The sequence below is a fragment of the Lutjanus erythropterus genome, chromosome 16 (genome assembly GCF_056507025.1).
Source record: "Lutjanus erythropterus isolate fLutEry1 chromosome 16, fLutEry1.hap2, whole genome shotgun sequence".
NCBI classification, from domain to species: domain Eukaryota; kingdom Metazoa; phylum Chordata; class Actinopteri; order Lutjaniformes; family Lutjanidae; genus Lutjanus; species Lutjanus erythropterus.
Genome location: NC_139332.1, coordinates 11,234,886 through 11,247,596, shown reverse-complemented (window position 1 = coordinate 11,247,596; position 12,711 = coordinate 11,234,886).

Here is a 12,711-nt window from a genome sequence, read left to right as displayed (position 1 = left end):
ATTGCAACTACAAATAATAATACAGAAAACGTCTCAAAAAAGGTCTGATTATTAACATAAACGACTGAAACAGGTAAGTGTGTTAACGGGTCACCTGCAGACTTGACCTGCATGGATACTGTGATGTGTTCAGGGTCACTCAGCTCAAATGTTGCCTCCACCGAAACACTGAAACTATACACTGTGTAAGTGTGTGTCTGCCTGTCTATAAGATAGGGACAGTTGCTGTGGAAACAGACAGGGCTGCGTCATCAGGCGGGTTGCGGCCGAATACGCCTCCTCCTGCTGGGGCTTAACCACGGCGACACGCCCCTCTGACCCTGGAGGCCCATCCTCTGGGACAGAAGGAGTGAAATGAGCCCTGTTATTGGTTTGTGATCTGCAGTGAAGTAATACAGACGGCCCTCTTCCCTCGCTGTCACTCCTCCCTGAGGATTTCCGAACACACGTCTGGTTTTGTCAACCGGGGTTTAGTCAGGACTCAGCCTCCAGCTTTTATTGGAGAAAAATTCTGCATCTTGTTTGTTTCTCAACCTGCTTTTTTGATGTTGCATGTACTGTCCCTTCTTCCATTAATTGGAATATTAAAGGGACAGTTCACCTTGAAATCAAATATACATATTTTTACACATACACATACATATTCATACTTACTACTTGAACAAAATGCAGTTAGATAAGACTTGGCTTGTGGTTCTCAAAGCACCAAAAATATATTTTGAAAAACTCAACAGGAATGTCTCTTTCCAGAAATCATTACCTGGTAACTCAAGATAATCCACAGACCTTGTTCTGAGCAGTTTCATGTCGGAACTATTTTCTTTCTAGTGAACTACACCTGCCACCACTACAGGTAAGAGGAAGAATATATATATTTGATTGGGGGGTGAAGGGAGTGGTCCCTTTAAAATCTTACTCTTTTCAATCTTGGTTTTCAAAAGGAACAGTTTTGGGAACATTTGGGGAATATGCTCATTTACTATCTTTCAGAGAGTTCGATTGATACTTATCTCATGTCAGCACAATGAATATTCAGCTACACACAGCAGCTATCCAGCTGCCCGTTAGCTTAGCTTAGCACAAAGACTGGAAAGAGGGAGATACTGCAAGTCTGACTTTCAAGGTAACAAAATTGTCCCACTGACACCTTTCTACAGTAATTAACACATTATATCTTGTTTGCTTAAACTGTACAAAAACTGAAATGTAAAACCGACATGTTGGTTTATGAGAGGTTACAACTCCAGGAAGACACTGTGTCTGGCCCACAACCCCCCATAAAACCCCAATTTATCGTTTATTAACCTTGGTTTTTGCACAGTAGGTTTTGGTATAGGTGAATTTTGTAATGGTCAGAACCAGTTGTTTTCTTCTGTTTCTGTACTTTGTGCTAAGCTAGGCTAATTGACTTCTGCAGCTTCATTTTCACCATACAAACAAAAGCGGTACCGATCTTGATCATTGAGCTCTTTTCAAGAAAACAAAAGTGTATTTCCAAAAATGTCAAACTATTCGGGTCTATGGAAACTTTTTCTTGTAAAATATGCAATTAACACACACTGCTACTGTTGAGTTTCGAATTGCTGTTGGCAAGGACATCTATGTGCACATCCACAAAACTCTAGATGAAAAAAAAAAGGAAATCCAAAAGAAATCTTTGGTCAGTTTGATAATAAAGGTTGGGGGTTCTGATTCCAGCATGAAGGTACCTTTCTTTTCATCATTTTGTTCCAATGTTCATACATTGCTAATATTAAAGTGTTTTTCCATTAATTTGTGTAAAAAAAAAGCTTGACTCTATTCTTTAAAAGTATTAAAAAATAGAGCATTAAAATGTCTAGTGGTGGGGCTGAATGAGTGGGAAGCTGCTGGCCAACAGGAGAAAATGATGTTTATGAGAAGTATGGTTTAAATGTGAGAAATACAAATAAAAGCACTGGGATACACTAGGGGTTTTCATAGTTCCATTGATTGCAGGATTGTTCACTGTGGTTCGATACCCAGCTCTTCCTGCATCAAAGTGTCCTTGAGCAAGACACTTAACCCTCTTGATCATCGGGCCAGCCCCCTGCATGGAAGCTCATTGCGTTTGGCATTTGAGTGTGTGAATGGATGAATGAGAGGCAAATTGTAAAAGCTTTGGAATGAAAGCACTATATAAATGCATTTAAATTAATTTACGACAAAGGAGCTGATCCAAAAGGGAGCCAAGAACAGTCAGACCTTCCAAAATACTTCCCAAATTTATGTGTAGGCCCACTGACTTCATATTTTTAAGTGTAACCATGATGTTGAAGTGGAAAACAATCCACTTCTTTTTGATTGTAAAGAGTAACACTAGGTTTAACTACACAGCATCTGAATGCATGGAAGGATGCCTTACCAGCAACAACTGGGTATTCAATTGTAATATAAGAGGAGACACCACAACAATATTTTTTTTTGTATTTTCTGTATTCTGTATTTGTGCATAAATGTTTAAAAGGCTTTTTGACAACTGCAAGTGACAAATCATTCCGACATTTTTCCAAAGACCTCACAAACTCTGCTGCTGGGGTTTTCAGTGGGTCTCAAGTGTCAATCAAGGGGTGTCAGACACCCCAAAACCCCCATTCGCACCATGGTAACACCTCATACAAACATCTCGCCTCACCCTATCCTTCCAGACATCGAGAACCTGCAGTGGCAATGTAACTTGCGAAGAAAGAGTAAAAGGCCCTCTCTAGAGCCAGTGTTTGGTTTACTGTAGAAATGCGGTGGTGCAGCACGGCAGACTCTGTGAAAGCAAACCCACTGAGCAACCAATTTGACAATAGTGGCCAAACTGTGTAATGACAACATCCTGTGATGCACCGCAGACCCAAAAAGACTTTTTCCCATAAGATTACATTGTGAAAGAGAGTGCTGTAAATAGTGGAAAGAAGAGCCACATAATTAAAACAATTTAATCCCATTCAAAGTAGCGGACGGCTAAAATGGAAGTTAGCCATGCAAATGAAGGAAGTCCCCACTGTGTGTCATATGTGGAAGTTGGCTTTATGTGCCACTGAGCACCTCCCGAATACATCCATGGGATCCACATCCTCTGTAGAGATAAGTGACTTATTCTAAGATAACGAAAAAAAAAAAAAAAAATTCAGGTGATTATAAACTAAAACGAAAACTACTCATATTACATTCCATTTCTGCCATATTCTGCCAATAATTCCCCCTGAATCTTACACACTGGACCTTTAAAATGTCTTACATTGATTCACGTCACACATTCAACCCCCAAAGTCTCATAGACACCAAAGAAACAGGAAGCATGTTACGTCATGTGCAGAGTACACTGCTCATACTTGAGGTGATCACCTCACAGTACCTGTCCATCAATAAAGATGAAAACGGTCCTTTTTCTTTTATACTCGGGGCACCTTGAGCATTATTTATCGGATGCCGTCAGCCACCTCTATTTCTCTGCTCTTCATTTCTAGACTATTTTTACCCTTTGACCCCACTTCTCTGTGTCTGGGTGACGAACATCCTCACTGCGGCGAGTCACAGAGGTGTTGGTCAAGGGCACCCTTTCAATCCAATAACAAGCCAATCCGGGGAGACGAGGAATGAAATTAAATGCTGTTTTTATCCAGTTTGTGTTTGTGTCTGCGCACCATGACATTTCTTTCACAGGGAGACACTGATGGTGTGTGTGTGTGTGTGTGTGTGTGTGTGTCGTGATGCTTGACTAAACAGAGAAGGGGAGAAAGAGAGGGAGAGACCATTGTACTGTAAATATGTCTCTGGATGAAGTGCTGCTGAGGTGCGTTGGATGACTCATCCAAGGTGACTGAGTCTTCTTTTCTCTCTCCTCTTTCTCCCCCCCCACTCACCTCCTCTTCTTTAGGCCCGCCACCCACAAGCAAACTCTTTCTTTACTTAAGTTACCTTCTTGCCTCTTTTAATGGCCAAGGTTTTCTCTTCTTCTGTGGCATCTATTCTCCATTCCCCCGAGGAGAAGCGGTGTGTGTGGTGTAAGTATGTCAGCGGTGTTGATTGAAATGATTCATGTGGAGGTGGACTCTCCTCAGCTTTGTTATTTGTTGTTCTCATACGCTTCAAGGGTACTTAAACGCAGGAGGACAGAGTTCGTGTAACACGCTGGGTGGAGTAAATACTGTAATTGCCATATTCTGTGATATTTTCATGTTGTCTGCTGGAAGAGCCCTCTATTCTCTGATTTCATGGTGTAAATGGGACACTCAGCAAATTGCTTTTCAAAAGCGAAGGCATGAGTGCTCTGTGCCGCTGACTTTGTCCTGCGGGTATCACATTTTGAAGGAGTGTTTGGTGGAGTATCAGGTGATCTGTTGGCTTTTCAGGCTCTAAATAGTTAATAAAATTCCCTGAAAACACAAATTTAGGTCAAAGAAAGGCCTTAAACCATGGAAGTTATCATCACAATGCTCACAACCTCCAATTTAACCTAGAAATCAATTTTATTTCCACCATTTATTTTTGCTTAGCTGAGACATACACTCTTAAATGCAATGCGTGACATAACTATGCATTTATTTAATTAAGCTTTTTATCATAAAAAGATGTTTTTCCTTTCTTTCTGAAAAGTCTTCAGGTTCACTTCTTAAATTATAAGATAAATTTCTTTTTTAACACTCACTGTTTGAATTTGAACACTTCGTGGTTTTAACAAAGTTAAACCAGACTAGGTAGACAAGGAACTGTTCCAGATTAACAGAACCTCGTTCAAATCCTACCTACATTTGTAACTGCTCTTTTAACAAAAATACAGCAGCTTTCTCAACAGTACATTTTGTGGCTTGATTCATATGTTTAAATGAGGACAGTAGTAGTAATTGTTTATTCAGTACTCTTATTTTTTACGAAACATTTCCCATAACATAAAACAAACAAGTTGAAAAAAATTACTTTATAAGAGCGCATTGGTGAGTTTTATGGATATGTACAAAACCAAGTTACAATTGTAATTCACACACTACAACACTTTTAGTTGTTTTCATGGGAGTTGTAGTTTTTCTGTGCTCACAAAATGTCAGTTGCTTACTTTTGTTAAAATCACAAAGGTTTTAATTTCTTATAGGAGCTGCTGTATTGTACGGCGACTCATCTCAGAAGATGGAAAGTAAACCTCGGGATTTTTTTTCCCCCCAGAAAGAGAGATGAAAGAAATTTTGAATGAGAGGATTACTTTACAGAAGCTAGTGGAACAGAGGCTAGCCCCACCAACGCTCTCTTCTAATGTCATCTTAAACTTGACACATATATACCTGATTTGAGAATTGCCTACTTATGTATCCAGTGGACAGAGTGATCAACATTAGCATTCATTTTAGCGTGTGTTTCTGGCCTCCTAATGATTATAAGTCCAAATATTAGTAGGCTTAACCAAAATGGTCAAGTAGTAGGCCACGAAACCAAATATTAGCTGAAAGATGTTAAAGCACACAGGAAAAGAAGATTTGAGTATTAACCATCCGTGGTCTTCCCTGCTCTGTCTTCCTTTGTATCATTAGCCTCTCACTGCCATCAGTCGGTTTAACCTCATTAAAGGCCTCTGAAAACAGAGGAAATGATGTATAATGTAGGTTGGGAGAAGCATCAGTGAAAATTTGAACAAAGTTTTTTTTTTTACCGCTGCTGCACAAACAGAAGTTCTGGTTTCAGTTTGGCTCTCTGTCCTGTATTGTATACTGAGTTCAGCTTGTTTTACCCTGCTGCATTAAAGCCTTTCCTCTCAGTGTCTGTAGACTCTGGACCTTTAGAAGCTTGGCCGTGCTCCATCATTTGTGTAACGCATCACATTTCCCCTATTCTTTATTTTATCTTCATGAAAATGCTTTGGGAGTTCAGGACTGGAACGGCAGTTGAAATGTAAAATCCTCTCGTGCCCTTGGGTTGGCGCAGGAAACACAAAGGCGGGGGCTGCTGCCTTTGAAGCTATTAGCATAATGTCTTTCTGATGCTAATGCTAAGTGCCTCAGACTGACCAGTGAAGCTCACACGGCCCGCAGCCGTGATGGGCTAACATGGCTACTGCTCGCTCTCTCCCTCACATTGTGACTGGTACTGGCTGTCTTGCCTCAGCTTAGTGACAGTCATTCACCTTCTCAATGAAGGTCGGGAGGCGTACCCCCTCTTCCTTCTGTCGCCCTAGTCACCATGGAAACACCCCTCCCATTCACCATCACCCGCCCTCTCTCTCTCCTCTCTGGACAATGGCCTTTGCTTTGTGTGTGTGTGCCCAAGTGCTGTATGGTAAATGTTAAAAGTGTGTGTGTGTGTGTGTGTGTGTGTGTGTGTGTGTTGGGGTAAAAGGACCTTTCTCATCACAGCTGATTTGTGTTAGTGATTCTACAGTACTCCAGTGCTCAGATATGAATTGTAAAACACATCCCAGCGGGAGTTACACTCCTACGTAAAGCTCTCTGGATGTCTGTTAACTCCACACAGACCCACGCACACGCATACAAAAACACACACACACACACCCACGCATACACTCTTAGAAATACAAGCACTAGCTAGAACCATAAAAGACTTTTTTTGGTTCCTAGTAGAACGCTGAAGGGTTCCGTGAACCCTTTCTGTAGGCTCTTTTCAACCAATTAGCTCTGGTTCTTGAGTCGGTTCCATTCAAGATTCTTGGAACCTTGGTGCCATCTATTAAACCAGCCCACATGTCCACCAGTTTTTCACAGAATAATTGCAGTTAATGATGCTTACCAAACGTTGCACAATAAATGAAATAACAATCTGTAGACATGCCTACTTTGGTTCCCAGTGAAAACCTGCTATTTTTTGGTTCCAGCTGGGAACCAACTTTTCAGGTTCTGAATAATTTTATTTTAGTGGAAATGCCGTTCCATGTTAGTAGAAAAGGCCTAGGATCCAACAGAAAGGGTTATACTGTGCCCTTTCCACCAGAATAGCTCTGGTTCTTGAACCGGCTCTGTTCAAAATTCTTGGAATCTTGGTGTTATCTACTGATCCAGTCCAGGTTTTGAGTGGAGCCTTTGAAATCCAGGATGTTATTAACAGGGGCACTGCATGATGCAGCACACTATGACACGCCCACTTAAGTTCCCAAGAAAAAAATGCTATTATTTGGTTCATTTGGGAATCATCTTTTCAGGTTCTGAACCAATTTATTTTTGGTGGAACTACTCAGGGCCCCGTTTCCCAGAGCCTTCGTAGCGCTACGTGCGTCGTAAGTTGTATTTTAAGGTCTCCCTTAAGGTTATGGGCTGTTTCCCAGAGTTGGGACAACCTTAAGGGAGACCTTAAAATACAACTTACGACGCACGTAGCGCTACGAAGGCTCTGGGAAACGGGGCCCAGAATAGTTCAAAAGTAGGTGCATGAACTAGAATGGGGCCTGTTCCATGTCAGTGGAAAAGGCCTGTCAGGGTTTTATATTACAAGGGTTTTATCTAGAACCCACTTAGGGGATTTTACCAAGAACTTTTTTACATTATGGTACAAAGGACCATTGATGAACCCTCTCAGCACTTCCAAAAAGAGTTCTTTGGATGAAAAATCTTTTTAATGGAACCCTAAGTCTTACAAAAGCCCCCTGACGAACCCTCCCTTCAAAAAACAGGCTCTTAAGAAGCAAATGGTTCTGAGTAAAAACCTCTGCCCTTACAGAAGAACCCTCTTGGAGCCCTTTTTTGTAAGAGTGTAGGCACACACAGTGAGTCAAGTCAAAGAGCCGTGCTGCGGAGGTGAGCAGGGCCTGATTGTGTTGCAAACAGTAATGAGACACACAACACAAAGGCTACTGATGAGCACGACTGTTAAACCTTTTGGACCCACACAGTGTTTGTTTTGATGTGTCTGTGTGTGTGTGTGTGTGTGTGTGTGTGTGTAATGGCCAATAATGGGATGATAAAGACACTAAATGAAAACTATAAATTAGCCCTCTAACGTCTGCTGCACCTGCCGCAGTGAAGCATGCGTCCACAGCATAAATTGAATTATTGTGCTAAAAAAAACCCACCACAGATGGAAGTTAATAGATGGAAAATATTACTTTCATCTCCCGCTTTGTGGCCCAACTGCCGGCATGTGTAGTTTCTCTCCTCTTCTCTATTCTGTCTCCTTTTTGGATTACCATTTTACATCTGCAGCCAGGCCGATTTGCTGACAAGCAGTAAGAGTGGGAGTGAACAAGACAGAAAGAGAGACGGAGAAAAAAGAGACAGAGAGGGTAGGAGGATAGAGTTGTTATAATTTCCCCCTGGTTTAATTATCTGAGTCCGTAGACAGCCAAACTCTTTCTCTCTTGTCGTTAAATGTTAGAGGTGAAAATGTCTGTGTGTGTGTGTTTCTGTATTTGTGGATGAGATATTCCTCTCCGTGTGTGTGTGTGTGTTAATGGCGTGCACGACAAAGCACAAGGCAGTGTTGAGCAGGAAATAGCCTCGTCCCACTGTGATGTTTAAACCTTGCTTATTACACAGTGAAAAGAGGAAATCGATCATTTTCATCACCCGCTGTCACTGTGTGATTACAAGTCAATGAGCCATCATATTCATAGTTATGATTTACCGTACACTTGTGCACTACTCCCTTGAATGCACCATGTATGATTAGAGCGTCTAAATTGTTCTTCGTCTTCAAGCAGTGCCTGGGAAGACAATCAGTGCAGATTCTCACGTTTTTATAACCGCTATCATGATACTGGTGTTTGCCAGAGGCTGTTTGGGCCCGAGGCCGTGTGTTTTCAGGATATCAAGACATGCAGTTGGGAATTCTACTTCATTATACAGTGTATTTTCTGCTGTTGATCTCTTTGTTTTAAATACTGTGTCCTGTAGTTGAAATTTTTACCTGTCTGTTGTTATTAAAGGGATAATTCAGTTTATTTGAAGTGGGGTTGTATGATGTACTTCATGGTGTCTTACCTTCAGTAGATGGCAATTGGCACATCTCCAGTTTGGAGAAGCAGGGAGTAGGGAGCAGGCCGGCAGAAAAGTGTATTTTACCCACCTAAACAAAACAATATCAGTTTCACTGTACGCTATATATCTGGGATTTTCAAAATTCTTCATGTCAAGAACCCCTTAGCTGATGGTGGGATGGAGCAGGGACCCTCTACTACATATCCTGCATTGAATATAGCAGCAGCTGTAGCATGGCTAATGTTAGCTGTATTAGCCTCACCCTGTGCACATTCGCCTGTAGTTTCTGAGGTGCAAGGTAGGCCTATGTCAGCGTCTCTTGCTTGTGAAGTTACGAAACAGCTCTTGCTCACAAGAGTGTCTATACACTTGGTATAACACTACAGCTAATTGGCCAATATGTGTTATTAATATGTAGCTATCTAATTCACAGTTATTTATAGGTGCTGCTGAGTGAATAATTGCAGGACACTGGAACTGGCTCACCTGAATGCAGCTGCTATAATGTTATTAATTACACCTGTACATTTCACAAGTGTCTGCTGTGAAAATTACCTTAAAGATCATTGCTGCTGTGTCATATCACAGTAGACCTTTTTCACGACAACCATATTGACATGACACTATAAGGTAAACACAGTTGTCACCAATGATACTAATGAAGGTCCTGTTCCATTTATTGTAGCAGGGCTTTTCCAGAGAGCCGACGTGCACGACAGCAACACCCTGACTCTGTTTGACCTGAACAGAACAAAACGTTAAGTAGTAACATTGGTGTTGGTATAAATTTGGTAACACCTGTGTATACCCAACCATAAAGGTCTGATGTTTTTTCTTTATATACCTACTGTGACTAATGTTGCCAATGCTAACCAGCAAAATTTTATTTTATAAATTCTATACCAGTCTACAGGAAAATACATAGTCAAGTAGCATACTTCTATCTATAATACTATAATACTTATACTTAAACCCTATCACATTTCGAGGGGAAATGTACTTTTTTACTGCACTACTAGACTACACACAAACCATCGAACTATCTAACTAAATGTAAAATGGTTAAACATCCACCTTCTACATAACACCTGCTACCTAATAATTACTTTTTATATGTTACAGGTAGAATCTTCAATATTGTTTTTAAACACACCATTCGAAGAGAGCGAGGGACATAGAGTGTGAATTAGGAGAGCGAGCACCAGGCAGTGAGAACAAAGCAGTGAATCAGAGAAATAAAACATTATTTTCTGATTCTTTCACAGTGGTTATGTTCTATAGCACAAATAAACACGCCCACACGGCTGCACGATGCCAGGCTTTGTGTGAATAAAGTGATCCTCAGTCTGCTCTGCCTGTGTGCGTGTCTGTGTGTAAAACTCTCTCTGCAGCTCTTAGAAGAGGAAAAAAGACAGAGAATGCAACATCGGTTGCCATGTTTTTTATAGATTTCCCACCTCAAAAGCTACGCACTGAGGTGGCTGGGGGCTACACACCGCTGCCAAACAGGCTGTAGCCCAGAAGCATCCTGAGTAATTCAAAACATGAGAAAATAAAAAAATGTAGGCAAAGGCCAGGGTGTGTGCAGGTACCACAAGAAACACCACATATTTCTAGTAGGTCATAAATGATGATTTACAGGTATTAGTATTATTATTATCATTGATATGTTGTTTTGTTTAAGAAATGTTGCAGATTGTTTTTAATGCATCAGTAATCATAATTCACTAATAATAGCACTTTGAAATTCTGCTTTACTAATAATACTTTAAGTCATTTTTCAAGCAAAAAATGCCAGCCTCAGTTCCTCAAATGTGAGGATTTACTGCTTCTATTTGCCTTATATGACAGAAAACTAAATATCTTTGGGTTTTGGACTAAATGAGCAACTTGCTGATGACTTCACATTATGGTCTTTGAAATTGTGATGGATATTTTTCATTACTTTCTGACATTTATAGACCAGACGATTCATTTAATAATTGAGAAAATAAAATAATCAGATCTTCCAGCACTGCTGGAAACATTATTGCCTGTGCAGGATGAATTGTAAGGACAGAGCACCATGTTGCAGATGATTTTAAGATCGCTATGTGAGATTAATAGGCGGTGTCCCAAGTGGTCGAGTGAAATGTTAATTTGTTTCTTGAATAATTTCCCCTATAGTCAGCTGCTACACACCTCTATTGTCCTCAGGGTATTTCTTTCATCCCTATGGACACACACACACACACACACACACACACACTCACACACAGACACACACGCCAGGCTCCATAAAACTCACAGCCACGCCCTGCCTTTGTTTCGCCATTTGGCCTCAACTTCTGTCCTCTGATGTGACCCCCGCTGAGGTCACCACATAAATGCCATGCTGGTTGAACCCCACCTCCCCTCCCCACCAAACATGGAACATGGAACGCACACCCCACCAAACACAAGGTGACCCCGCCACATGCACATCACACAAACTTCCACCCACACATATTTGACCGCCAGCCAGATATACATCAAGAAGGCTGCAGGAAAACAAGAAAGAGAAGAAAGAAAGACACGGACAGGAAGATGCAAAACACTCTGCTAGAAAGGCTGATTGTATCTCCAGAGGATCCAGACAAAACAGAGGATTAGTCTTATTAGTCTTTACTTTGGGTAACTTTTAGCTGGTCTTATTTTAATGAGCAAGTTCCTCTGTGCTCCAGATTAAAAACAGGAGGTGGTCTTTGGATCAACCATTAGTTGAAAGACTTTAGTAACCCTTTTCTCTCTTTTAATGATCTCTGTGTTGATTTTATTCTTATTCTAGTTCTTATTAAAGCGCTTTCTCACTGTTCTCTGCCAAAAGTGACAAGTACACTGTAAAAAAAGTATTTGTATTCACTTAAAAAACGTTAGTGTCTGCAAATTTTAAGCTGATGGAAATAGAAAAGAAGTTTAGGTAATTTTGCAATGATTCAAAACACATTCTTTTCTAGTTAATTAAACTTACATAATTCAGTTGTACTTGAGAAAACATGTTCAGTACGCCTAAGATATTAAGTTTAACCAACAACTCCTCAGTCACAATGGCAAACATTACAAATGATTTGGAATTCCTTTGACACTTGCTAAGTGTATCCAGAATAAATTATAAACTTGTATAATTACGTTAAGTTGATGAGAAAAGATTAGTTGATGACACAAAATTCCTGTATGTTTTTTTACAGTGTATTATAGTTTTGGTTTTGTTGTTGTAGGGCTGACTGTCTGCAGGTTACAAACAGAGGGAGGTCTTTGTGGAAACCCTGAATGAAGCATTCTGGGAGTTCTTAAGGAAGCAGGTTGCCCTGGTCATGGGGGATGATGGATACAAAATGTATAATGGGCATATGTGTGTGTTTGCAGGGGGTCATGCGTCTGCCTGTGTGCGTGTGTAGGAGGGGGGTGGTTTGGGACAAAATGAGGTTGCCACCAGTATAATGAGGGCAGAAGCGTGTGTGTGCATGTGCGTGTGTGTGTGTTTCAATACTGGCTGCTGTATAATGGGCCAAGTAGGCCATATTGTTTCCGGCTCGTGCTGAAGCCCCCGTGGCAGCAGATGTGGTGTTACACAGCAACAACAAAAGCTCATTAATCACTGTCTATAGTGTGTTTTTTTGTGTGTCTGTGGATTCTTGTTCTGCTGGATTGTTTTGCATGTATGCATTTTTTTTTATCTGCCTCTTCAGTGTGTGCGTGCGCGTGGGTTTCGTGCGCTTGTGTGAGCATATTTGCAAGCGCAGCCACTCGTAGAGTACAGTTTGATCCCATT